Source organism: Leopardus geoffroyi, chromosome D3, assembly GCF_018350155.1.
Source record: "Leopardus geoffroyi isolate Oge1 chromosome D3, O.geoffroyi_Oge1_pat1.0, whole genome shotgun sequence".
Lineage (NCBI taxonomy): Eukaryota > Metazoa > Chordata > Mammalia > Carnivora > Felidae > Leopardus > Leopardus geoffroyi.
Window position 1 is genome coordinate 75,944,706 of NC_059339.1, and position 27,272 is coordinate 75,971,977.

Here is a 27,272-nt window from a genome sequence, read left to right on the forward strand (position 1 = left end):
ATCCCCACTGACACAGGGAATGATAAGTTCTCCTAAAATAAAACACTTCACAAACTTTGGCAAAACATGGAATTGACACCAAGTTTATTGCAGGCTCTCTTTGCCTGGAGCCGCATAGTACAAATTAAATTTTAAAAGCAGAATTTTTTCCCTAAGAAAATGCATTGGCACAGCCTGATCAAGACAAAGAGGATTAAGGAAACCCAACTCATAAAAGGACCAATCTGACCCAAGACTCCCAAGCCAGTAAGGGAAGTAGGCTTTCTGTGTCAGTCTAAGCAAGAGCACGGGCTCCTTACCCAGAAGGCCTTACTTAGGGTCTAAAGGCCTGGGGTGGCTGATACCCACCTCGACAACTGAGGTACCCTCCATTCTGAGTGTGCTATTCTTGGTGAGTGAGTTAGCTTGATAAATAGCCTGGTCTGGACGCAGTGTCATGCTGCTCAGAATGTCATAGGTGACCAGGAACTTAAGGATTCAGTGAATTGAAAGCTCTCATTTCCAGATGAAGAAACCGAGGCTCAGGAAAGAAAATGATTTGTCCAAACGTAATCTCCTAGCAAGCAACAATTTAAGTAAGTTATCAGTTTTTCTGGGAAGCAAAAGAAAAAGAAAGTTTTTTTTTTTTTGTTTTTTTTAAATGATAATTTTTTTTAACGTTTATTTTTGAGACAGAGAGAGACAGAGCATGAACGGGGGAGGGGCAGAGAGAGGGAGACAGAATCGGAAGCAGGCTCCAGGCTCTGAGCCATCAGCCCAGAGCCCGACGCGGGGCTCGAGCTCACGGACCGCGAGATTGTGACCTAAGCTGAAGTCGGACGCTTAACCAACTGAGCCACCCAGGCACCCCACGTTTTTTTGTTTTGTTTTGTTTTTTATATCAATCAGCGTTCTTAACTCTAAATGAAATATTTGAAAGCATGGTCTCCTCATCTTAAGTTAACTCTTTTTTCTATTATAAAAATATTCTTGAGGCATATGGCTGGCTCAGTAGGTAGAGTGTACAACCCTTGATCTCAGGGTTGTGAGTTCAAGCCCCACATTGGGTATAGAAATTACTTAAAAAAATCTTTAAAAAATATTCTTCGAAAAAATATTAGAAAATAAAGATAAGTAAAAGAATATTTTTTAAAAAACACCTAAAACTTTCACCTGTTCTTCTGAGTGTATACTTGTCCTATACCATGCATACTGTGTGTTTCCTTTTTCTCCGCTTAAAAATACACCAAGACATTTCCATGTCATTAAATATTCTTTGATGAGCTCACAGTATGGAAGCACTTAATCAATTCTCTATTGTTTCAAATTTAAGTTTAGGTTCTTTGCCATTATTCATTGCTGTAAACTGTGCTTTGAAGAACATCTTTGTAATTAAATGGTTAAACATCCATGATTATTTCCCTGTATAATCTCCTGAAGGAGATTTTCAAGAGGCATGAAAAAATTCAGTAAGAGGAGTCTTTTTCAAAAGCAGTTAGAAACGTTGACTAGAAGGTCAATGACAAAATTTCTAAATCTTTATTTCCCTAGAAAACTTTAAAAGGCTTTATTTAAAAAGGCAAAAAGGTTAGGAGAAAAGCATACATCATCGAGGATGACTTCCTCCACAGAGAGGGAAAGCCTTTTTATATACTATATTAACATAAATAAATAAGCTACTGTTGTGTGCCACTTAAATTCAGTTACCGGGGGCACCTGGGTGGCTCAGTCAGTTAAGGGGCCAACTTCAGCTCAGGTCACGATCTCACGTTTCGTGAGTTTGAGCCCCGCGTCGGGCTCTGTGCTGACAGCTCGGAGCCTGGAGCCTGCTTCGGATTCTGTGTCTCCCTCTCTCTCTCTCTGCCCCTCCCCCGCTCATGCCCTGTCTCTCTCTGTCTCTCATAAACAAATAAAGATTAAAAAAAAAAAAAAGATAAAATTCAGTTACCGTATCTCTTGTTTAGGAGCCAGGAGAATTTCACACATTTAGAGAGAAAGCCCATCCAATCGCTCCTCATTGTTAATCAAATAAAAAGCACCCAGGACTATCTGGGAAAGACAAACCTTCAATACAATGATGGATAGCTCTTTTCCTTATTCCAAGAGGATGTTTATTGCTTACTCAATCCTACCAAGCTAATAATGCTTCCAATTCACATTAAGTCCAAGAACTCAAAATGAGGAGGATGAACTAACACTCTACCTTGAGGCTACACAAATCCTATAGATCAGTTGTTTTTGTTGAACTTTCTTTTAATCAATATCTCCACTTCTCTAGGAGACATGTGACTAAGCAAATTGAAATATGAACATACAGATTTTCAAAGCAGATACATTAAGGGTAGCTGAAGAAATCACTACAGAATTCCCTATTCCCCATTGCTGTCCCTCTCTTAAGTAAATCTGTATTTGCACAGAAAAATATATTAGTAAATATATTAATCACTATAGGTCTTACGGTCTCTATAACAACTACTCAAGTCTGCCATTGTAACACAAAAGCAGCCAGAAAGCATATAAATGAATAAGTATGGCTGTGTTCCAATAAAACTTTATTTATAAAATAGGCAGCAGCCAGTGGGGCTATAGTTTGCCAACTCTTGCTTTAAGTAACATGTTCTTTATGTAAAATATTTCAGTTGACAACCTTCGTTGTATTCATTTCCTAGGGCTATCATAATAAATTACCATGGTGTCAGTGGCTTAAAGCAACAGAGATTTATTCTTTCACAGTTCTTAAGGCCAGAAGTCTGAACTCAAGGTTATCAGCAAGGCTGATTCCCTCTTGTGGTTCTGAGGGAGAATCACTCGAAGTCTGTTTCCTTGCTGCTGGCGGCTGTTGGCAAGCCTGGTGTTCCCCGGCTTGTAACTACGTAACTCCAATCTGCCTCCATCTTCCCACGGCCTTCTCTGTGTGTCTGTATCTCTTGGACCTGCCATTGGGTTTGGGGCCCCCCGTAATCCAGAGTGATCTCATCTCAAAATCTTCACCTTAATCACACCTGCAAAGACCCGTTTTATGAATAAGGTCACGTTCCAGGTGGACATATCTTTTGGAGGCCACAATTCATCCCACTACATCCCTTTAGGATATAACCCTGACCACCAATAATTCAAGGGCCCACAGAGAAGAGCCCGTGGAGCACAATTCAGTGATGCAGACTCAGATGTGTTTCAGGTGCCATTTTTTTCCCCTTTGAAGGTAACAAACCCATACTGTACATGCCCAGCAGCATTATTGGGTGGTGGAAGTTATGTTCTCAAATGACATTTCTAAAGCTCTCCAGTATCTATAGACAGTAAATGGATGTGCTTCCAACAATGGATTCAGAAACAAATCAAATATCACCTCCAAAGTCAATAAATTCTAAAGATGTTATAAGTATACAAGAACTCATTCCCATACCCAAGAGATGCTCAGTGCCAGGGATACCGATCTTATGTTAAGTGAGTTTTCTGGCCGGGGTGCATGCAACCACATTGAAAGTAAAAACATGTATGGCGAAAATACAAAAGTTGACCAACCTATGACATGAAGTGATAAGTTCAGAAGAAATTCCTAAAATGTTTCAGTAGACACAGTTGTTCAACACTTAAAGATCAATTTAAAACTCATTCTCATCTTGCAGCAGATACCATAGATATATAGATATGGATCTAAACAACTTTAGTCACAAACACCAGTATGTCTGATTTCACCTCCAGAAACCTTTGTGACCTAATCAGCAAACAAAGCCTATTGGGAACTAAGGTGGAAATTTAGCTGGAGATATTTTTCTCAGAAATAGAAACTATCATTAACAAAGCATAGAGATAGTAAAGGAGGGTGACTGAGTGACTTGAAAGAGAGAAAAGTCAGAGTTAAACAGAAAATCAGAAACTGAACACATAGATTTGTTTTGTCCTTTTGGAAGCATTACATCCTTCAAAATGGAACGTTTACAGTACAAGAAAGTTTTCTGCCTTAAAGGACATTAAGATCAGAATGACTACTTGGAGCCTCATTCTTAGGAGATAAAATTACATGGAATGTGAAGGCTTCCAAAAGGAAATGGCCCAAATGGTTTTTCCTGTAGGAAGCCAAATATTCCCAGATGGGAGACATTCCTCCCCAGTCCTCCAACTTGGATGTCCAAGACCAGGAAATGCCCCACCAGTGCCAGGGAACACACATGGCCAGTCTATTTTCACTCTCTGATCCAGCCCTAACTAAGGATGAGTATTTTCCATGTGACGGATCTAGCAAACACTAAAGCAGGGAGAAATAATGATGGAAAGGGTAAGTTCAGTAAGTCCTTGGTATAAAAGGGAGAGGGTTGGGTTGACCTGGATATTCTCTAAAGAAAAGAATCGTGAACTGCCAATCAGGGACAAGGGACCAGAGAACTTTGTCATTCTCTTTCACCTTTGTAATTCCCTATGTTCCCTATGCTGCATGCCTAGACTATTTCCCCATTGTGAATAGAGTTAACTCTCTGGAAGCCCCTTTAAATGGCCCCAGCATGCTGCTTCAGGGTAGTTCTCCACATGTGCTTTCCTTCTGACCACACCGACCTTCCTCACATGTTCATTCCCAACAGTCCCTCTCCTACTCAGCTCCCAGCTTGGGGATGTCCTCATCTACCCAACACCAACTCTAAGACCTTACATTGTTTTTGAACCAGGGATTGATGTTGCAATTTGGGACATGACTGAGCAAGCCCACAGCACCCCAAGACCCAGCCCATGTAAGGACAGAATTATCCAAATAAGCCTAGATTCCGGGATCTAGCAGCCTGGCCTCCTTGGCTGCTAAGTTGGAGACACACAGAGAAAGCTCAAAGGATGGGGTGCCTGGGTGGCTCAGTAGGTTAAGGGTCTGACTCTTGATTTCAGCTCCAGTCTTAGTCTTGATCTCACAGTTTGTTAGCCCCTAGTCAGTATCTTTGCTGACAGCACAGAACTTGCTTGGGATTCTCTCTCCTCCCCCTCTCTGCCCCCTCCCCCACTTGCACAAAAGCATGTTCTCCCTCTCTCTCTCTCTCTCTCTCTCTCAAAATAAATAAATAAATAAATAAATGTGAAGAAGAAGAAGAAGAAGAAGAAGAAAAAGCAGCTCAAAGGATAATACAGGCAGCAGCACTGTAACAAAGAAAGAATAAATAATAAAGAAAGAAAAATAGACTTAATCTCTCTGGGAAGGAAGAAAGTGGCCACAGAAAAGGAGGCAGGAAGCTAGAGCAGGCAGATAGATTCCCAGCTGTCTCATAGAAAAATGGCCTCTTTAGAAATCTCTTCATGATTTTGCATTCCCAAAAGTGTTCAAGTGAGGCAAGTCGACTTCTATTGTTAAACCACTGAGACATGAGAGTTAATTTATTACCAAAACATAACCTACCTCACCCAAATTAATACAGTACCTTACTTAGACTTCACACTTTCAAAAACAGATATCACCAGAAAATGGTATCCAAAGAGAAACTGCCCCAACGGAACCCCTTGTACTCAGCTACAGATCCTAGCTCCTCCAAAAAGGCTTGCATTTCCCACCCTAGTCTTTTCTTCCAAAGTAAATAGCTCTGAGGAGTCAGCACACACTACTTAATTTCAGAACGAGGCTCACTGGAAAGTAGAGACAGTTTCCATGAGTAGATACATTCAGAAATCCCTTTAGATATCCTGTTACAGCTTTTCTCTCACATCTACACCTGGAAGGATAGATACCAGCATATTACACTACAATGGTTATCACTGCATGGTGATATTTTGGTGCCTTTTTGTAATTGTCTACACTTTCTCCAATAAACATTTAGTTTGGCGATCTGGGAAGAAGATTTTTGATTATTTGGTTTCTTTTCCCTCCACACCAAAAGACACAATATTCCATTCAGGATACAATTAGAAACATCCCTCGGGGGATATTAAAGCCTTACTTAGGACTAAGTCCTATCCGTAAGTGACCGTGTGACTAGAAGCACTGGACCCAGAATGAGGTGTCTTTATTCATTAGCTAAAATGCTCAATGAAACAATAGATGCTAAACAGGAAAAACCAACAGGCCCACTCACTTTTATAGCCATACACAGGAATATCAGTCTCCACAGAGAGTTCCAAATAACCCATTTGGGCTGACTACCAATGATGCCCCATTAATACTCCACGGTGTTTCTTGTAGGGGACCCCACAGAACAGGACCCAGCAGCTCCATAAACCATGACTAATGGTACTTTGAGACCTGGCTCACAGCGAGGAGTGAGGAGGAAAATGCAACCCCAGTATACTTCCTTTCCTCCATCTAGAAACAGGATGTTGAGTGGCTGAGGGATGATACTTTCCAGGTGAACGGGCACTAAAAGTATGGCTTCTCAGGCGGACAACTAGAGGATACTAACATTAGAAGGAATTTCAGGGGCTCAGAGGAGTGAACGGACTTCTACTGAGTCACACAGCTGGTCAATGACAGTTGCAAGACTTCCGCCTAAGTCCTTCCTCACTTTTACTCTGGGCTGGGCCCCTTTGCATGACTATGCAAAATAAATAAATAAATAAATAAATAAATAAATAAATAAATAAAGCACAGGGACTTCAGAAGCAAAGTGCCTTCCTACATCCCTGTGATCCCTGTGGGCAGCCATCTCCTCCATCCCTCACTGCAGTCGCCCTATGTGGCTTTCCTGTGTGCACTTCTGTGCTGTACTTTGCTTTCAGACTTCTGTAATCAAAAGGCAGTGGCTTAGATTTGAAATAACCACTGTTCTGCTGTAATTAGTAATTAACTTGTCAGCTTCCAACAGCAACAATAAAAATATAATGGGGTCCACTGAAAATTAAAATCAAAAAAGTGTTTAAAAAAACAAAAGCAAAGTAGGTTTAAAGGAACTATATCACTTGGTAAGTCAGGTCATTGGAGCTAATTCTAACTCCTCCTAATAAATGAAAAGGTAATAGTGGGGTAATATGTTGCCTGAAAGGCATCTTTCTGAAAGAAAGAAATTTACATCTTACCATCGAGTTTCCACAGCAGATATGCTTAAACTGGGGTTCACTAAGAGACCAACTGTTCCAGTTTGCAAGGGACTGTCCCGATTTTAGCACAGGAACTTCTAAGCCCTGGAAAATAATTGCTCACCCTACACAGAATTCAAGAGGTCCGTGAATCTGAATGGGAAACAAATTACATCTCTAATTTGATTAACCCCCAATTAAAATTAACAAGTTTCATTCAATTATGAAAGTAGGCAACAAGTCATAGTAATATTTGCAATACCTGAGGTCCGGTTACCAACAGAAATCTCAGATATTTTCATTTCATGTTAACTTTCAGCGGGTATCTTAAAATATCATGTGTTCATCACAACTTTGAAATAAATAGGTATTAAAGTCACCACTAAGCCTTATTTAATTCATCAATCTAAGAAATACATACTGCTGTATCAAAAATTTTGTTTTTACTACTCTGATAGTCTGATAGTCACATGCCATGTAACTGTACTTTTAAAATTATGAGACAAGGTCAATAGGCTTCACTAGACAGACAGAGAGAGATCCAGCAGCACAAAAATGGTTACGAACTGTAGAGGCACCATGCAGAATCTGAGAGTAACTTTCTAGTAGTGGAATTTATGGAATGATGTACCAGGCAGTATACAAAGGACTTTAAAACATTATCTCATTTTCCTCTCAACCATCTTGTAAAGTGGTTACTAACTCCCACGGTCATGCTGATGAAGTCCATATACTTGGCCATCAGGCAAGACCTGGGACTAGAATCTCTGAGACCTCCTGATTCTCGGCACAAGACACACCCACGGGGCAAATCTGGGGACAAAGAGTTCCTATTTAGCAGCACACAAAACTGGAAGGCGGCTTCCTGCTCTCACCGTCTTAGAGATTGGATTTACTTATAAATTAGCATATTCATTTATCAGGGTCTCAGTCCCACCTAACTGAGCATAGTGGTTGTGTTTTTTCTAAATCCCACTCCCTCCCTAGGATATGAGGGAAATTCACTAATGTCTGGAGCATTTTCCAGTCATCTCCTAGATACTTTCTAGTCTCTGTTACCTATATCAGAGTCTGTGTGACCCACTGAATTCCTTCTGAGAATGGATTTGAGTCAGATGTCTCTTAGTAAAGTGAATTCCATCAACGTGACGTTATTACATTTCAGAATGGCTTGAACCCTGGTCCCTTAGGACCTTCTTCTTAGTCCCTTCAAAGCTTTGGCAGCACAGAGATGACACTGATAGCTTATAATCTCTAGGAGTTTCATAAATAGAGGTGAACAAACTGCCTTCAAAGACGGAAAATAAAAAGGAGGGCTAACCTGTAAAGGAGACCCCTTCTTCTCATGTCATCAGAACCTGTGAAAGGAGGATCCATGTTTCATCCTATTGAGAAATTAATTTCATTTCAACAACTGTGTTTTAGCCTACAAGTGTCAATATCTTACTACTAGGAAGTCTTTATTATTCCACAGAAATGGGAGACAGTAGCCTACTGAACTGGAAGGGCTGGAGGCCTTTCTAAAACCCCTCTCCCTGCCCTGCAGGCAGCGGCAGTGACAGGTCCGGACACGTCATCAGATCAAATGGAACCTATGTGAGCCCACGAGATCAAGCTCCTAGATCCACACTGCTGCTGATCCCCAGGCTGCCACAATCCCATGGTCTGAGACATTTTAGAGACCCTTATTGACAAGATGAGTGTTCATCCCCACAGCCCAGGACAGGAGGGGTTTTATGACTCTTCTCTTGGCATAATTATTAAGAGAGCTGCATCTCCCTCTCAAAAATGTCATGATGTGGACAATATATAATAAGATCACCCTACTTATTGATCATCTGGTCTAGCTGCTTCTTTTCATATAGGAGGAAACTCAAACCCAGGTAAGTGAATGACTGATAGAAGCTCACAAAGTAAAGTGTTGACATCAACTTGCCTCTCCCAAACTCTTCACCTAGGCCTGTGTTAGGATCTCCATTTATCAGTGTCTTCATGGTTCTACACCCTTTGCTAACATTACTGTGCTTTTCCATATCTAGAGGCCAGAGTTTTCTGTTTTTCTTATTGAAGTATAATTTACATGTAACAAAGTACACAAATATTACGTGTCCGATTCCATCACTTTTGACACCCAAAGCAGCATATAAGATATTTCAATCAATCCTGAAATCCCTTCCAGTCAATTCTCCCAACCCAGAGGCAAACACATCTTGATTTCTATCCCCATAGATTACTTTCCCCATTTTCAGACTGCATATAAAAGGGATCCTACAGCTTACAGCTCTAGAAGGAGGAAAGGAAGAGTAAATTTTAAATGCACTCAGCCAGAGCCTTGTCTATAACAAAGGTCCACCTTCCAGGGAAAGATTTTGCCAGAACCGTGTACCAGCTGAAGGAAGAGAATTCTTCCCACCCCAGCCCCCTACAGCCTTCCTGTTTCACATAAGAGGGGAAAATGCAATCAAAGGGGTCAGAGCTTCAAAAAAATAGATTGGAAATGCTGCATCCAGGGAGGGAGGGAGGGGCCAGAGGAAGAAAGGAATACCACTGAAGAAACACTTGTGAAGGTCACAGCCTTGAGACACAGGCCCACTAAAAGGTTGAGATTTAGACTAGAAAATAATCCTCCTTCCCCTACCTTACCACCACACCAGGAGAATAGCAGTACAATGACAGTGGCTTGCAGCTAAAGGACCTGCAAGGCAGACTCTCACTGAAGAGGGGTATTTTGGGAAGCCCCAAGTCAAGAGGACACAAAAGCAAAGACACTAGAAGAAACGGAATCTTCTGGTACCTGGAATTATGGCAAATATTAAACCCAGCCCAAATCTTAGATTAACATAGATCTAAAGGCCTATTGACTTCAGTTCCTAGTACCCAAAACAATATGCATGGCTTTCAAGAAAAAGTTACAAAGCAAGCAAAAATGAAAAAAGAAACAAAGTCTGAACAAACCATCATTAGAACAGGCTCAGATGTGACAGAGATGCCAAAGCATCAGACAGGGAAACTTATTTTCTATTTTTTTATTTAAAAAAATTTTGTTAATGTTTATTTATTTTTAAGAGAGAGAGAGAGAGCATGAGCAGGGGAGGGGCAGAGAGAGAGGGAAACGCAGAACCCAAAGCAGGCTCCAGGCTCTGAGCTGTCAGCACAGAGCCTGACGCACGGGGCATGAACCCATGGACTGTGAGATCGTGACCTTAGCCGAAGTCAGATGTTCAACTGACTGAGCCACCCAGGTGCCCCAGACAGGGAATTTTAAATAACAATGATGATTATGTTAAGAGCTCTAATGGAAAAGAAGACAACATTCAAGAACAAATGGCTAATGGGTAGAGATGGAAGCAAAAGAAAGAATCTAAAGGATATGCCAGAAATCAAAAACATTAACAAAAATAAAGAATGTTTTGATGGGCTCATCAGTAAACCGGACACAGCCAAGGAAAGAATCCATGAGCTTGAAGATACGTCAATGGAAACTTCCAAAACCAAAATACAAAGAGAAAAAAGAATGGGGGAAGAAAATAACACAAAACCCAGAAAATCCAAGAACTGTAGGGCAGTATCAAAAGGTGCAACATATGCATAATTGGAAGAAGAATATCAGGAGAAGAGAGAATGAAGAAATATCTGAAGTAATAATGGCCATGAACTTTCCAAAATCAATGTCACCAAGCCACAGATCCAGATGCTCAGGGTTACTAATTATTGGTCTACTTTTTCTATCAACTGAGAGGGTGTAAAATCACCAACTATGAGTGTAGCTCTGTCTATTTCTCCCTTTAGGAAGATTGGTTTTGTGTCATAATATTGAACTTCTCTTATTAGATGTAGGCATATTGGGGAATATTAAATCTTGATGAATTGATCCCTTTATCATTAGAATATATCTTTATCTCCGGTAAATCTCTTGCTTTGAAGTCACTTTTTATGATATTAAGCTACACCAACTTTCTTATGCTTAGAATGTGGATGGTATATGTTTTTCCACCCTTCTACTTTTGATCTGTTTGTGCTTTTATATTTAAAAGCTGTTATAGGGGCGCCTGGGTGGCTCAGTCGGCTAAGCGTCCGACTTCGGCTCAGGTCACGATCTCGCAGTTCGTGGGTTCAAGCCCCGCGTCAGGCTCTGTGCTGACAGCTCAGAACCTGGAGCCTGTTTCAGATTCTGTGTCACCCTCTCTCTCTGACCATCCCCCGATCATGCTCTATCTCTCTCTGTCTCAAAAATAAATAAACGTTAAAAAAAAATTTTTTTTAATTAAATAAAAAAATAAAAGCTGTTATATATGTTATTTATATGAAATTACAAAAGAGGGAGAGAGAGAGAGAGGAGTTTTATTCAGCCTGACAACCACTGCCTTTTATGTGGGATATTCATATAATTTGCATTTAATGCATATATATGCATCTATTTCAGTTCTCCATCTTGGTATTTATCCTCTTTTTGTTTCTTCTTTTCTTTGTTTTCTATTCCTCCCTTCCAGGCTTCAAGTCAATCAAGTATTTGTAGTAATTCATTTTACATCCCCTACTGTCTTCTTAGCCATATTTCTTACTACTATTTTTTTTAGTAGTTGCCCTAGAAACTGTAATATGTATCTATAACTTATCAAGGTCTAATTTCAAATAATATCGATATAGCTTCATTAACATTGTAAGATTAAAACAGTTATAACCCAGTTGTTCCTTCTCCTAACCTGTGTGCTTATTCTCATATATCTTACTTCAACATGTTTAATTACCCCAGAATATATTGTTATTGTTTCGTATTAAGCAGTCCATATTCTTTTAAAGAAATGTAAACACACATACAGACATATATATAGGGGTGTCTACCTATTGAATAATTTTGAAAAGGTATTTTATATTTATCCGGATAATTCTCTTTTCTGGTGGCCTTCAATTGTCTTGAAGATCTAGGGTTCCATTTGGCATCATTTTTTCCTTTAGCCTGGAGGACTTCTTCTGGAATTTATTTTAGTACAGATCTGAAGATTTTTTTTAATGTTTATTTATTTATTTTGAGAGAGAGAGAGAGAGAGAGAGAGAGAGAGAATGAGCAGAGGAGGGGCAGAGAGAGAGAGGGAGAGAGAATCCCAAGCAGGCTTCGTGCTGTCAGCACAGAGTCCTCAGTGAGGGCTTGATCCTACAAGCCATGAGATCAAGAGTTGGATGTTTAATGGACTGAGCCACCCACGTGCCCCCTGCTGAAGATTAATTCTCTCAGTCTTAGAGTATCTGAAAATGTCTTTATCTTACCTTAATTTTTGGAGGATATTGTCACTAGATAACGGGATTCTAGATGGACAGCTTTTGTATTATCTTTTAGTAGTTTAAAGTGCTTCTTTCATTGTTTTCTATAGTTTAAGATTATTATTATTTTTTATCTCTGGTTTCCAGCAGCTTGACTCCCATGCACCTAGAAGTGGTTTCCTTTGAATTGGAGTGCTTCAAGATTCTTTGATCTGTAGGTTAATATCTTTTAACAATTGTTTAAAATTCTTGGCCTTTATTTCTTCAACTATTTCATCTGTCCCATTTTCTCTCTCTTCTCCTTCTGTTTTTCCAATTACACATGTAATGGAGCGTTTGTTTGTGTGTGTTCTTGCACTGATCTAAGATCTTTTCTGTTCTCTTTTTTGTTGTTTAAGCCACTCAGCTTGGGGCACTTTGTTCTGGCAGCCCTCGAAAACTAATGGAGTATATACTATCTCCATGTACTTAGGGAAGCCCACTATAAAGCATTCATGGGTTGGTTCAAACCTGATTTGTGGCTGGAGTTCCTTAAGATACTAACTGCTCATGCCAACCTACATGTGGCCACTAGAAGCTCATCAAAAGAGTTGAACAGACAGCAAATATGCACCAGAAAAGATGCTCACCATCACCAGTCATTAGCAAAATGCAAATTAAAACATGAAATGCCACTGCATCCTCTTTTACATGACTAAAATAAAAAGACTGACACCATCAAGTGTTGGTGGGAACATGGAGAAAGTGGTACTCTCATACACATTTGGAAAATGATTTGACAGTTTCTTTACTTTTTAAAAATGTTTTAATGTCTATGTATTTTTGAGGGGGGAGGGGCAGAGAGAGAGGGAGACATGGAATCCGAAGCAGGCTCCAGGCTCCGAGCTTTCAGTACAGAGTCCCACACAGGGCTTGAACTCACGGACCGCTAGATCATGACCTGAGCCAAAGTTGGACACTTAACCAACTGAGCCACCCAGGTGCCCCAATGGTTTCTTTCAAAGTTAAACATATATCTGCTCTGTGATATAGTTATTGCACTCCTTGGTATTCACCCAAGAAAGCTATGTCCATATAAAAACTTATGCACAAATACTTAGAGCAGCTCTATTTATAGCAGCCAAAATCTGGAAATAATCAAAATGCCCATTAGCAGATGAAGTGATAAAAATTGTGGTAGAGCCACACAACGGAATACTATTCCACAAGAAAGAGAAATAAACTATTGATACACTCGGGAACGTAAATGAATCTTAACATAATTATGCTGAGTGAAAAGAGCCAAGCCTAAAAGAGTCAATACTACCTGATTCCATTTATATAAAATTCTTGAAAATACAAACTAACCTATGGTGACAAAAAAGCAGATCATTGGTTGCCTGAGGATGAGGGTAGTGGGTGGGAGAGGGTGAGGAGAAGGAAGGATTACAGAGGGGAGACAAAGAAATTTTCAGAGGTAGTATGTTCATTATTTTGATTGTGGTGATAGTTTCATGGATGTATAATGATGTCAAAATGTATCCAATTTTACACTTTAAGTATTTGAAATGTATTGTATGTCAATTATAGATCCATAAAACACTTAGTTTTTTTTTTAAGTTATCTGAAATTCAGCTGACTTCTTATCCCTGCCTCTGGCATCTTCTTCTCCCTCCCACTACTCTGTTCTTCCCATCCAGAAATAGCTTATTTATTTAATTAGCTTAATACTTCTGGGTTGTATTTCCTTCAAGTTCCTTTCTGTCCTCAGTTCTCGGAGGGTTTCTTTTTAATTCTGGCAAAATATACATAACATAAAATTGACCATTTTGTTCAGTTTTAAGCGTACTTTTCAGGGGCATTAAGTGCGTCCACATTGTTGGCCAGCCAGCACCATCATCCGTCTCCAAAATGTCTTCATCTCCTCAAACTGAAACTCTGTACCCGTGAAACAATAACCCCTTACTCTCCTTCTCCCCAGCCTCTGACAACCGCCGCTCTACTTACTGACTCTGAATTTTACTACTCCGTACACCTCGTGCAAGCAGAATCAATGATATATATTCTTCTGTAACTAGCTTATTTCACTTGCCATAATGTCTTCAAAGTTCATCCAGGTCGTCATGTGTCAGAATTTCCTTTCTTTTTAAGGCTGAAAATTTCACTATATGTAGTAGACACCACATTTTGTTTATCTATTCATCCCTCCGTGGACACTTGGGTTGCCATGGTGTCTGATGAGGTTTTTTTGATGTTTATTTATTTTTAAGAGAGAGAGACAGAGACAGAGTGTGAGCGGGGGAGGGGCAGAGACAGAGGGAGACACAGAATCTGAAGCAGGCTCCAGGCTCTGAGCTGTCAGCACAGAGCCTGACGCGGGGTTCGAACTCATGAACTGTGAGATCATGACCTGAGCCAAAGTTGGATGCTTAACCAACTGAGCCACCCAGGCACCCGTGATGAGTTTTTAAAATTATGATTTTGTAGCTTATATGGCTTATTCTCCTTTTTAGGGGGGAACAATGGTCTCTTGTACCTTCCTATCCCCCAACCAGAATTAGAATTCCTCTATATGTTCAGTGATTATCCCACTTATCTGACACAAAATCCTAGAATTGAGGAAAGGATATACCCCAATTCTATCAAACAAAGGATAATAAATCATTTTGAAAACCATAAATCATAATGCTTCATATATGTAAATATATCTATGTTTTTCAACATCTGAGACAAGAAAAGAGTGACATAAACAGGACACAGCTATGACTGGGCAGATACTAAAATCCACATGCTTTGACTCTTAGTCTGGTGTTTCCCTGCCACACAGTGTTTTCTTTATATTGGAAAATACAACATCAAATTGAGAGATGTAACATCATAAATTGGTCAATTTTCCTGCAAATTAATAAATACATTTAAAAGAGTTGCGATAAAAATTCCAACCAGACTTTGGGAACAGAAGGCAGAGAGCAAGCAAAAACAACAACAACAATAACAGCAACAACAACAACATGAACAAGTTAACTTGACAAAATGTCTATTGAGTTCAGCCTAAAAAATAGCTACCCAAAAATAACCAAAAAAATCACTGAAAAACAATTAATAATGAATTACAAGCCTTGGAGGATGTGAAAACATATAAAAGAGTTACTATAATTAAAAGTGTATCATTAGTGAATAAGTAGACAAAAAAGTCAATATATTCTGTTCTGGAACAGAAATTCTGAAAGCAGATTCCAGAACTCAGTGTATGACGATAATGACATTTTAAACTAGTGATTAAATAAATGGTGCAGAAAAATATGGAAGTACTTGGGAATGAACAGTAGGAAAGCTAAAGTCACGGCCGTTCAGGTGTCCATATCGGAAGGGAGGTGATGATGGTGGTGGTTTTTAACAAAGTCTCCCATGTGCTCCTTCCATTATATTTGTTGTTTGTTTCACTTACCAGTGAAATGTTTGGACTAACCAGCCACCTTGCAAAAAGTCACTTAACCAAAGCGAGCAACATTTTTTACAGGCAAATTTTAAAGAATTGGGATTTCTTTTATATTACTGCAGTGGAGAAGCCTGGGGACTATTCTTCAGATGGTTCCAAGGCTGGGAGTATTTACAGATACTCAGTGAACATGAATTGAATCCTTCCTGTGAGCCGAGCAGCACTGAGGATACAAAAGCGCATAGAGTTCAATCCTACCTTCAAAATCCCATTTAACCGATCAGTGAGTCAACACACTGTCTCCAGTGTACGTTATCTCCTCACTTACTGTTTGTTACGATTTAGGTATAATAGGGGCACGAAAAAATACCACGTACAAATATGAAGCACAAGAAAAGTTATTCAGTACAGCTTTTGTTTATTAGATCACTGAAGAGAAACTAAACAGGATTATTAGATTCTGATGCCCATGTCTGAGGACGCTCACTCCGGCAAATTTGCTGAACAAGATGGACCTTCCAGGTCCTCCCCTTCACACCACAAAGCAGTCACAGCTGGATGCTTTATCATCGCTCTCCCCTCTCCCCGAACAAATCTGACAAGCTGATCGCATTAGGCCGTGACATACAAAATATGGCATAATTGTAGACTGTAATCATCATGATGATAGCTGACCTGATAAGAGAGGTCAAATCCCATTTTTATATCCTGAATTTCTAAAATATCGTTTCGTCAAAAAAATCAATTTCTCATTTTTCTAGCGTTAACTTGAAAAGGGTATAATTGATCAAGCCTAAATCCCTTACATCACCCAGGACTCTGTGAAAGGCTCATACCCAACAAGCCACTTGAGTTAGGGACAGGCACACAGCAGTTGTCCTCGGCATCTAACACCCATGGGCCTGAGCAGCTTCAAAGCAAGAACACGTTTTACATCCTTTGGTTAAGACTGTGGGGAAAACACAGGCTCATGGAATATAGATGCTCAGCTGGCTCATTTGGGTTTTGTGGTCCAATTTGTGGATGAGACATTTATAAAATCTGGTGATTACAATGCCGTCTCATTAACATTCGTTAAGTGAAAAGCACAAAGTACAGGATGGGAACTCCAGTCTGAGGGGAGAGGGAAGAAGAAGATGAATAGGGAGAGATGGGTTTTCCTACCTCAGCACTGGCAAAAAGAGACGGCCAGAGGGAGAGGGTCCTTTCCTTTAAGTCAGACTTTCTCCTTACTGAAGGAAAAAGGGAAGGCCAGAAAGGAGAGTAGCTTTTCCGCTTGTCAGTTGTGTTTGATCCCGAAGCGAACCAAAACCAAGGCAGGCCCAAGTGGACTTCCCCATGAATCTGAACTCTCCCTTCCTTGTATGATTTGCTAAGGAGACACCTTCTCCATGATGTCTGCCTAGACTAAACTTACCCTACGAGATGTTTGCATGCTCAGTGAGACTGTATGGACTAGACTGAATTCAGTGTTTTCAGCACAAAGTTGCTGTTGTCGCCTTGTGACTGATCCCTGCCTCTGTCCCTATGGGGAGGCAATGGGACTTCCAGAAGAGAGCCAAGGCTACACAGTCAGGAGAGCCTGGACTTCAGTCCCAGGTCTGGCATATACTTGTTGCGAAACCTCTGATAACACCCACTTGGTGAGGATGTTACCACAGTGAGGGGTGTCAGAGCAAGGGTTACATGAATTATACAATATCTGTCTAATGAGTAGGTAGTCAATAAATGGTAGCTACAATTATGATGATTTTACTGATATCACTGACTTTTCTTTGCTGGTCAATCTCAAACCCACGTGTGGCTTAAATAATGCATTCCACACAGAACCAGCAATACAATTATCCACTCAGTAGACACTCAGTAAATACCAGCTAAACATATGAATGATGCTGTGCCCAGAGGAGGAGAATTTAAAAGTTGGACTCTATCTTCAATGATTAATCAAATTCAGTGATGATGCCTATGGTATGCTCAACAACTTTACTTGAGGACTGTGCACAAATTTCAGAAGGGTCTCCTTTGTCAATTACAGATTAACCGAGATCTCTGAGATTCTTCCCTCCAAAGACCTTACCCCACCCTGCTCCTCCTCTCACACACACATGCACATACAGAGAAAGAGACAGAGACAGAGAGAGACAGAGAGAGAGAGAGAGAGAGAGAGAAAGCAGGGGTTATTTCTATAGTGCTTAGAATCACTGACATAGAGCCAGAAATTCCAAATGAGGACACAGAGACCCAGAGGCAGAGGCTGTCACACAGTCAACAGAAAAACCATGATCCACCTTCGTAGCTTCTACCCACACGTATGTGTTTAGGGACATAGGGCAGAGGACAATCAGCTGCAAAGCACTGCTTCTGTGACTTTAATCCGACCCTGCCTTTTGTCCCTTTCAATGTGCAAAGCAGAGCTGCATGCATAATTAACCCTCTGCAGGCTGAGATTGTTGGAGCTGTTCCTGGTGAGGACTAAATCTGTTCCCTTCCTGAGGGCCACACACAGGTTAAGGGATGGAAGTCAGAGGAGGATTTCCTAACCCTACTACCTGAGAACAATCAAAGGGGCTGCCCTCTAAGCTTCTAGACTCCTCAGACCATGGGGCTGGACTTTAGTAAGCAGGCACCCCTGGAAGGCTTGGCGGTGGAGTGAACTGAGCACCGCTGATGCGGTGGTTTGGGGGCCTTAAGGTTTCAAAGGCCTCTGCTTCCAAACCTCCCTGTTTATGACGGACCAGTTCTTATATAGGATAGATTGTAACATACAGAGCCACATCTTCTTTAAAGGTAGGAAGACAAAATCCCCCATCGTACTCATTAAAATCTAGGGAAGAAGTCTGGAGAAGGTATTTTGTGTTCACTCTTCAACATTAGAGACTTAACAGTCTTGGTCTGCCAGCTGATGGTTCCCTCCTCATAGCTGGAATATCCTTCAACCCCCTGTTCTATGTCCCAAACACACACTCTCTTTGCACCTAGGTTTCCCTCTCAATTCTGCTTCATCAGCATAAGTAGAAGCAGCAACTCGGAAGACATTCAAACTCCCTCCCACCCAAAGTCTACCTCCTGTACCTAACTGCAACTTGTCCCCAGAACAGCTGCTATAGAGATCTACCTTGGCGTTAAAGTAATTCTTCAAGAAGGAGGGCATAAGGAGCACCATAAACATTGAGGCACCCATTACTTTACCAACCTCCTAGCAAAGGTCCTGAGAAGAGTAGGAGCAAAACTGGAAAGTCTAGGAGGGGGGAGAGCTCAGTGTACATGGTAAAAAAGTGGATCAGCATGTTAAGAGAATGGCAGACCCACGGGGAGCACCAAAGTTAGAGAGGGGAGTTAGTAGCCAGCAGTTCTGGAGTAGAATGAAAACGAGAGCCTCACAATAGAAAATGCAAAGAAGTGAAATGAAGCGTGGTCAATATTCATTCACTCATCTATCCATCCATCCATTCATTCATTCATTCATTCAATGTAGATTCCTTGATATATCAGGCACTGTTCTGGGCCCTGCCCAGTATAATAAAAAAAAGTCATGGCCTTTGATGTCAGCCAGGTCTGTGTTGAGGGACTAGCTCAGCCTATCAAATATAGGTACTTAAATCAATGAGCATTGGTTTTCTCCTGTTTTGCCAGGGGATTAACTGAGATAATTGCACACAACACAGTCCCTGCAAAGTCATCAATCTTCCCATCCTCCCCTTGCCCTTGCTCTACAATTCAACTAAAGTTGACTCTTTTTTCCATCCTGGAAGTCCTAGCTGTTGCAGACAATGACCCTACCCAAAACACTCAGTTTCAGAAAGGCACTGAACTCCCTGAGCCCTGGGCTTCAAGCAAGTATTTATCTGCAGAGCTGTTTTATCTCCAGAATCTCAGCAGGGCAAGGTCTGCAGCCATGCTTGATGGTGAATACTATTTTTCCTTGAAAACAATGAACCACTGCACAAATGAGCCGACAGTCTCTGGGGAGACCTCATAAACCAGACAGTGTCATGAACCAACCAGTGGGAGATGAAAACGTATCAACACGGTTTACCAAGTAATGGTTCCAGGCTTATTTCAAAAGGAGAAAGGACTGGTCCAAAGAACTCATAAATTAAATCCTCAGGTCATCACCATGAGGCTGGGGCTGTCATCATGTATGGCTCCTAAAGCCAGGGCTGTAAGAAACCACTGCATGGTATAAAGTCAAAAGGAACAACATGGCAAACATAACGCCTAAGCAGCTGGGGCCCCTGCTGTCCTGACACTTGCACGCAATGAGGACACCCACACACTCAGCCCAACTTATGTGTAGTTCTAGATGGAATACAGAATGAACTGTAGAATTCCCATTTAATGGTAAGGAGTCTGGCTACTAACAGCTCACATACAGTTGGATTTATCCAGTTTAAGGGACCTCGTTCATTCATTGGACAACTATTTACAGAGCACCTACAATGCACCAGACACCGTTACAGATGCTGGGGAAACAAATACGACTAACACATGGGCCTGAACTCCTGCATCTCACACTTTAGTGAAGAGAGATAGACAATAAACAAATAAACAAGGATGGAAAGAAAAAAAGGAAAAGAAGGACAGAAGAAAGGCAGGCAGTTTCTTCTTTGCATTTATCGCCACCTAAAATTAAAAGCTGGGGTCATGTGTTAGAGTGACTAAGTGACCTGAATGACAAGGAGCCAGCCATGCAAAGATCTGATAGCATATGTTGCTGCCTCATATTTCATAGAATCATGTACTTTTCTTATTGGAAAAGAGCTCGGTTATCAAACCCAATACTCTCAATTTATGAAACTGAAGCTCGGGGAAGTAACATGATGTTTTCACACACACTGGAAATGAATCAGGGTTCTCCACACGGGGACTGCCCTGTTTATTTGTTGGAAGGTCTAAAGAGACACATGATAATTACCCAACAGATAGGGATTGAGCTAGTATTCTTTTTTTTTTTTTTTTTTTTTGAGCACTGTGATAGCCGTTCCCCAGAAATGCAATTCTCCACAGAGAAATGAGAAGCACACAGATGAGGTAAGCAGAGATCCATCCTGTACTGACTGGAGGGCCCGGGCATTTGGTTCAAAATAGCAAGGAGAAGGGATTCACTCCAGGAGGCTGCCTGGAGGAGGTGAAGTGTGAAGTGTAGGACAATCCAAACAGGGGAAACACACTGGAAAAGGTGCAGGAAAAAAGAGGATGGGGAGGAGATGAGTTTAAGCAAACGAATGAGTAGGTAGAAGAGGGGTGGGACCGCAAAAGCAAGACAAAGGATTTAGGAGGGGAGGAGTTTCAAGGTGTTTCAAGAACGTATACGAATACGTCACCAGGATCACCCCATACAATAGCCTCACCCGTCATTCTCACTCCCTCTGCACAAACCCCCAGCTCTCCCTGTAATCGCTCAGTGAATTTAGGGCGACAGTTCTAGATGGCTCAGAGAACCTGAACATTCTTAGGACCTGCCACCTCCTGGCTTGCAGAGACTGACACCTGAGGCCACCCCAGTTCACCTTGATCCTTTCTCCTCCTCCCCTTCACCTGTCCTTCACAACAGGTACCACACAGGGTACTCTGCACACACCAGCTCAAAACAACCGTCATTTATCCAGTCGTTTGCTCAGCATGTAATGGGAAACTCCTACACGCCAGGCAAAGATCTCATTTAACCCTCACAATAACCCCAGGAGGCACACACTACTAATTACAATCTTTAGCTAGCAAACTGAGTTTCAGACAGGTTAAATCATTTGCCTGAGAGAGGCATCTGGCTGGCTCAGTCAGCAGAGCCCGTGACTCTTGATCTCAGGGTGGTGAGTCCTAGCCCTGCACTGGGTGTAGAGATCACTAAAATAAATAAATACATAGATAAACAAACAAACGCTAAAGAAAATAATTCACACAGCTGGAAGATAATGGAGCTAAGACTTTTTTTAATGTTTATTTATTCTGAGAGAGAGAGAGAGAGAGAGAGCACAAGCAGGAGAGGGACAGAGAGAGAGGGAGAGAGAGAATCCCAAGCAGGCTCCATGCTGACGTGGGGCTCAATCTCACAAACCATGAGATCATGACCTGAGCCAAAATCAAGAGTCAGATGCTTAACCAACTGAGCCACACAGGCGCCCCAGAAATGGAGCTAAGATTTTAATCTGGGTCGTTTGAACACCAAAACCCACATACTTTACAATTTTTACTATAAAAACATTCAAGTACAAAACTGTATAAAAAGGAAAAACAAACTTTGCCTCCTTCCTAAGTCAGCCTCAGCCAGCCCTAGCTGTTTGGACACTAGGGGTATTTTGGTTCTCTCTGAAATTCTTTTTAGTCCTTGACCAAATTTCCTGGATGCAGCTCAACTATGGGCAACTGGCCCTGGCATCTATTCTTGCCAACTATTATTTAATCCTTAATCCAGGAAATGCAGAACTGATTGTGTCTTTGAACCTTCCTAGACGGCATAGTGCCATCATCTTTTTGAGATTAAAAAAAAGAACTGGTTATAAATGGAAGTGGTCCAACAGGGATCAGTCATGAGCAGGTGCAGAGAGAACATCTAAGGCTGCATAGGCTGGTGGCACAAACTCACAAATCCTTCAGGACGACTGCACCAGCCCATTGCCTACGGCTGCATGAGGGAGCCTCTCAGGACTGGGAGACATGGGAGGGAAGAGGCTGAGCCGCTTCAGCCGAGAGCTGAGCCGCACTACAGCCCACGCAGGGGTAGCCTGCATGGGGTAGCAATCTTCCCAGGAGGCAAGGCTGCCAGTGATGCACCCGTCTTCCACTTTGTGCAGAAAGTAAGTGGAAGTTACATATACATTAACTCAGGGACAATGGCCTAGCCAGTTAGTCAGGGGCCTGGCGGGAGATAATTTGGGAGCTTGGGGAGAAGGAGGTTTGAGAAGAGGCATTTGGATGACCTATGGGAGAGGGCATGAACACAGAAGATCTTTGTAGTACATGTTAATTCCCACCACAGAGCATCTCTGATGGAAGAGATTAAACAACAAAGTTGACAGTGAATTGGCCTATCTTTGTCATCAGCCACCCGGGTGCTGGGATAATGCCTGAATAAACATAGCAGCCATGATTGCAGGGATAAAGCCTATGAATGAGTCTAATAGCACAGGCTCTCAATTACCAAGTGCCAGCACCAAATATTACCACATACCCAACATATGACACCATCCCTCAAAGAGATCAACCAGTCACTTGGTGGCAAGTCAACTACACTGGACCTCTTCCACCCTGGAAAAGGCCACAGTTCGTCTTGACTAGGAAAGATACCTATTCCAGGTGTGTGTTTTCCTTCCCTGCGCACAGCCCTGAACAGTTATCACTATCCAAAGACTTATAAGAGTGCCACCAACTTGGGATTTCACGAAACACTACCTCAGACCCGGTGACCCACTTTGCAGCAGAGGTACTGTGGCAGGGGGCATATGACTGTGAAAACCACTGGTGTCTTCACATGCTGTAGTACTGAGAAGGCCCTAGATTGCAAGAGCAGTGGAATGGCTTCTTAATGACATAGCTGAGGGACCATCTTAGAGATGATACTCTATGAGGCTGGCTCCAGAACTCAACATATACTCTAAATGACCAGCACGTATTTCTGTGTCCCCATCAGGTAGAATACATATGCCCAAGAACTAAAAGGTAAAACTATTTATCACCCCTGCCACCTGTAATCCGCTTGGGTTACTTATGCTTGTTATCCATGCAAGTTTAGGTTCTGTGCATCTAAGGGTCCTAATTCTCAAAGGCGGATTACTTCTACCTGGGGACACAGGAAGAGTCCCTTTGAACTTCAACCTATAGCTGCCACCCAATTACTTGTGATCTTTATACCAGGAGGCCTGCAGACAAGCAAAGGAGTCTACCATCCTGGCAAGGGGAATTACCCCTGGCCCACATGAGGGGATTCTCCTAAGCTACAAAGCGGAAGTAGGGAAGAACGTGTTTGGCCATCAGGTGATCCACTGCAGAGTCTCTTGATGCTCCCATGCTTACCATTTCATGGCAAATGGATAAGAACAGGAGCCATAACTTGAGAGGGGCACAGTAACCAAGAGCTCAGGATAATCTGGGAGATCAGCCACCTAGACCAGCAGAGGGGCTAGCCAGGGCTGAGAGGTCTCTAGAATGAATGGTAAAGAAGCGTAAGTTACAGCCTTGAGATAACTGTAGAAGCAAGAGCTGTAGTATTTCCTAATAAACCTTCATTTTCAAGCTCCAAGGGAACACGACCAACCAAAACGCAATAGATGCTCCCAGATCGGGTGAGTTTATTTATAGAAAAGAAGTAGATTTGAGCAGCACAGGGAATGGACCGTAGGGCACTCGAAGGTTCTCCAGCCAGTGCCCCTCTTCAGGACCGATACACTCATGTCCCGGCTGCTAAGGATCCTGCTGGCGACTCACAGATGAGTTCTTCACTGGGAATTGCCCTCAGCTGCAGGGATGTGCCTCAACCAGGATGATGGTCCCCGCTGGGGGACTAGCTATGGCCAATGACTGGCTCATGAAGGGATACAAAGGTCCGGTCCCAATGCCTCAATATGGGACAACTCTGAAAGGCCACCCCAGCTCCAGAGCTCCCTGTAGAATCAGATGAGACCCCCGTTGCCACAGAACTATAAGTCAGTGCCTCCCGGAGCCCAATCCTGTCTTCCCCAAACCATATAGATGTTTATTTGCAATACACCTTCTGCGTGAAACCCTGGCTCAGAGTTTATCTACAAGTGCTCAGTCTAGGATAGCCGTGCCTATACACATCACCACATGGGCTAAGCAGACTGCACAGGGATGCTCAGCAGGAGAAGTTTCCTATCTCGGCTCTATCTCCTTAAATAAGTGCATCTAATCAAATCAACCTGCCTTCTCAAAATCTGGGTAAGTGTTCCTCCATGTCTCGTTCTGAATCTATGAGTCTACACAAGCTATTTTAAAAAACTGTTGAGGGACACCTGGGTGGCTCAGTCAGTTAAACGCCTAACTCTTGGTTCCTGCTCGGGTCATGATCTCATGGTTTGTGGGTTCGAGCCCCACGTTGGGTTCCCTGCTAATGGTGCTGAGCCTACTTGGGGTTCTCTCTCCCTGCCCCTCCCCTGCTCTCTCTCTCTCTCTCACAAAATAAATAAAATTTAAAAATTAAAAAAAAACTGTTGCAAATTATCCTGCTTCTTCCAACACAAAATGTTCGACTGCATATATAAACAGAGATCAAAATAGAATGGGTTAAAAGATAGTACATTAAAAACGTTTAATGTCAGGGGCTCCTGGGTGGCTCAGTCGGTTAGGCGTTAGACTTTGGCTCAGGTCACGATCTCATTGTCTGTGAGTTCAAGCCCTGCATCAGGCTCTGTGCTGACAGCTCGGAGCCTGGAGCCTGCTTTGGATTCTGTGTACCCCCTCTCTCTGTCCCTCCCACATTCATGCTCTGTCTTGCTCTGTCTCTCAAAAATAAATAAGTGCTTAAAAAAACTTTTTTAATAAATAAATAAAAACGTTTAATGTCAGAAAGTTCACATGAGAAAGGGTTAAGAAGACTCAGTCGATAAGGTCTCAAATAACCTATGGAAGTCATTTACTCTAATATTTTATGATGTCTGGAACACAGTACACACTTCCTATACACCTGGTATCAAACGAAGAGAGAGGTGCTTTGCAAAACTATTCTGAAACTGTAACACGCTGCAAAAATGCCGGCAGTTTGATTACAACCTAATATATCTAATAGGTACTATTTTACCTCTTCTCGGAGGTTTAGCCTCATTTCCTTAACTAAAACAGGGTCCTTCTCCTTCCTTTAACTTCAGAACAACTGGCACAGTGTTTGTCAACTGGTACTTAGCATCCTTCCCCTGACCTGCAAGACCATAACCAGCGAGCAAAACCGTGCCTTGGCACCCTGTGAACACTGCAAGCACAAAAGCTTCGGAAAGACTCTGTTTAAGGGAGGGTTTTGTTTTGTTTTGTTTGTATCAGACTGTAAAAGACGAGGGGAAACTACATTTCCCCAAACCACCTGAAACGCCACCCAATGATTTGAAATGCATTTCTATCTGTCTGAATGTATTTCCAATCAAGTTATTTCTAATCATCTCTGATTTCAGGGCGCTGGTGTGTGTGCACCAATTTATCTTTATTTTTATTAAATAAGGAATCAAGGATGACATCTATCCTGTGCTCAAAATTTTTAATGGAACCAAAATCCTCTGAGGATTATCTTAAATCCGGGTAATATTCTTAAGTGGGACCTGAATGTTGCCAAATAGCTTCATGGTTAGAAACCTGTCTATCTGTCTTCTTAAAGTGATTCTATGAATTTGGCCCCCGGGGTCATGAACCACTTCAGTGTTGGCATATATATTATGAGGAAACACAATGACTAAAAGTCACAGAACACTCAAACAAATGCCAGATCAGAATGAGTAGGAAAAACTCCATCAATCCAATCCATCCCATTTAACCTCCTGTCTGTTTAAAAAAAATTTTTTTTAATGTTTATTTTTTTGAGAGAGACAGAGACAGAGACAGAGAGATGGAGCACGAGTGAGAGAGGGGCAGAGAGAGGAGACCCAGAACCTGAAGCAGGCTCCAGGCTCCGAGCTGTCAGCACAGAACCTGATGGGGGGGTTCAAACCCGCGAACCACAGATCATGACCTGAGCTGAAGTTGGACGCTTAACCGACTGAGCCACCCAGGTGCCCCTAATCTCCTCTTTAACTGGCCCCAGATCCTGTATTCCTTTCCTGTAACTGAAACTAACTTTTTTCCTTCATCTCCTTCTCTTAATCTATGTTAGTACCCCCAGTGCATCAGTCAGCCAAACAGCTTTCTTTTCCAGATCCATCTCAGATCTCACTCCCCAGTGAGGCCTTCTGAGTATGCATTAATTTCCAGAACCCAGCCTCCTTTGTGAAACTTGGAATTCCCCGCATGCAAATAACTGCTCCAGAGGCCACCCCAGGAACTGTTCACCACTGGTTCCTCTCCGCGGGACTAAGAGCCAGGCATAAGTCACCACCTGCTATCATGTAAATAGTTGTAATAACTACCAAGGACACTGAGTTGCATTATTTGAACAAGACATGAAAATAACATACTGCAAAAATTTTTAAATTCATTTCTATTATAATTTTTTAATGTTTATTTTTGAGAGAGAATGAGAGAGAGGAAAGAGAGGCAGAGCATGAGCAAGAAAAGGCAGAGAGGGAGACACAGAATCTGAATTAGGCTCCAGGCTCTGAGCTATCCGCCCAGAGCCCAAGACGGCGCTCAAATTCACAAGTTATGAGATCACGACCTGAGCCAAAGTCACTCAACAGACTGAGCCACCCAGGTGCCCCGATTTCTATCGTAAAATATTTCTTCACATTAATGATCTACATTGACATCACACTGTAAGACTCACTCATACCTAAGTTAAGACGCTGATTCCCACCACAGCAGCCATGTGTCACATCGGCTTTGGTAGAGTACCTGAAAGCATCCTTGCTGTGTTCCATTTTCTTACCTGCTGCTCTGTACTGGAACAATACAATGGGAGCTTTAGTGCTGAAGTCTCGATGGTGGATTTTATGTGTCTTTCCAGCATACTGCTTTCTTCACGAGGTCTTCAGTGGTTGCA

At 41.9% G+C, this 27,272-nt stretch overlaps 1 long non-coding RNA gene across 3 annotated transcripts in view; it reads right to left on the reverse strand.

Moving 5' to 3' along the window:
• Positions 1-27,272, reverse strand: part of LOC123587419 — a 255,013-nt gene that overhangs the window by 203,683 nt on the left and 24,058 nt on the right. For 2 of the 3 annotated variants that reach the window (XR_006707291.1, XR_006707292.1), the window contains exon 2: positions 27,159-27,272. This is a non-coding gene — a long non-coding RNA (uncharacterized LOC123587419). Of the gene's footprint in view, positions 1-19,405; positions 19,417-27,158 lie in introns of those variants that run through there. The other variant, XR_006707293.1, reaches the window with a different exon arrangement.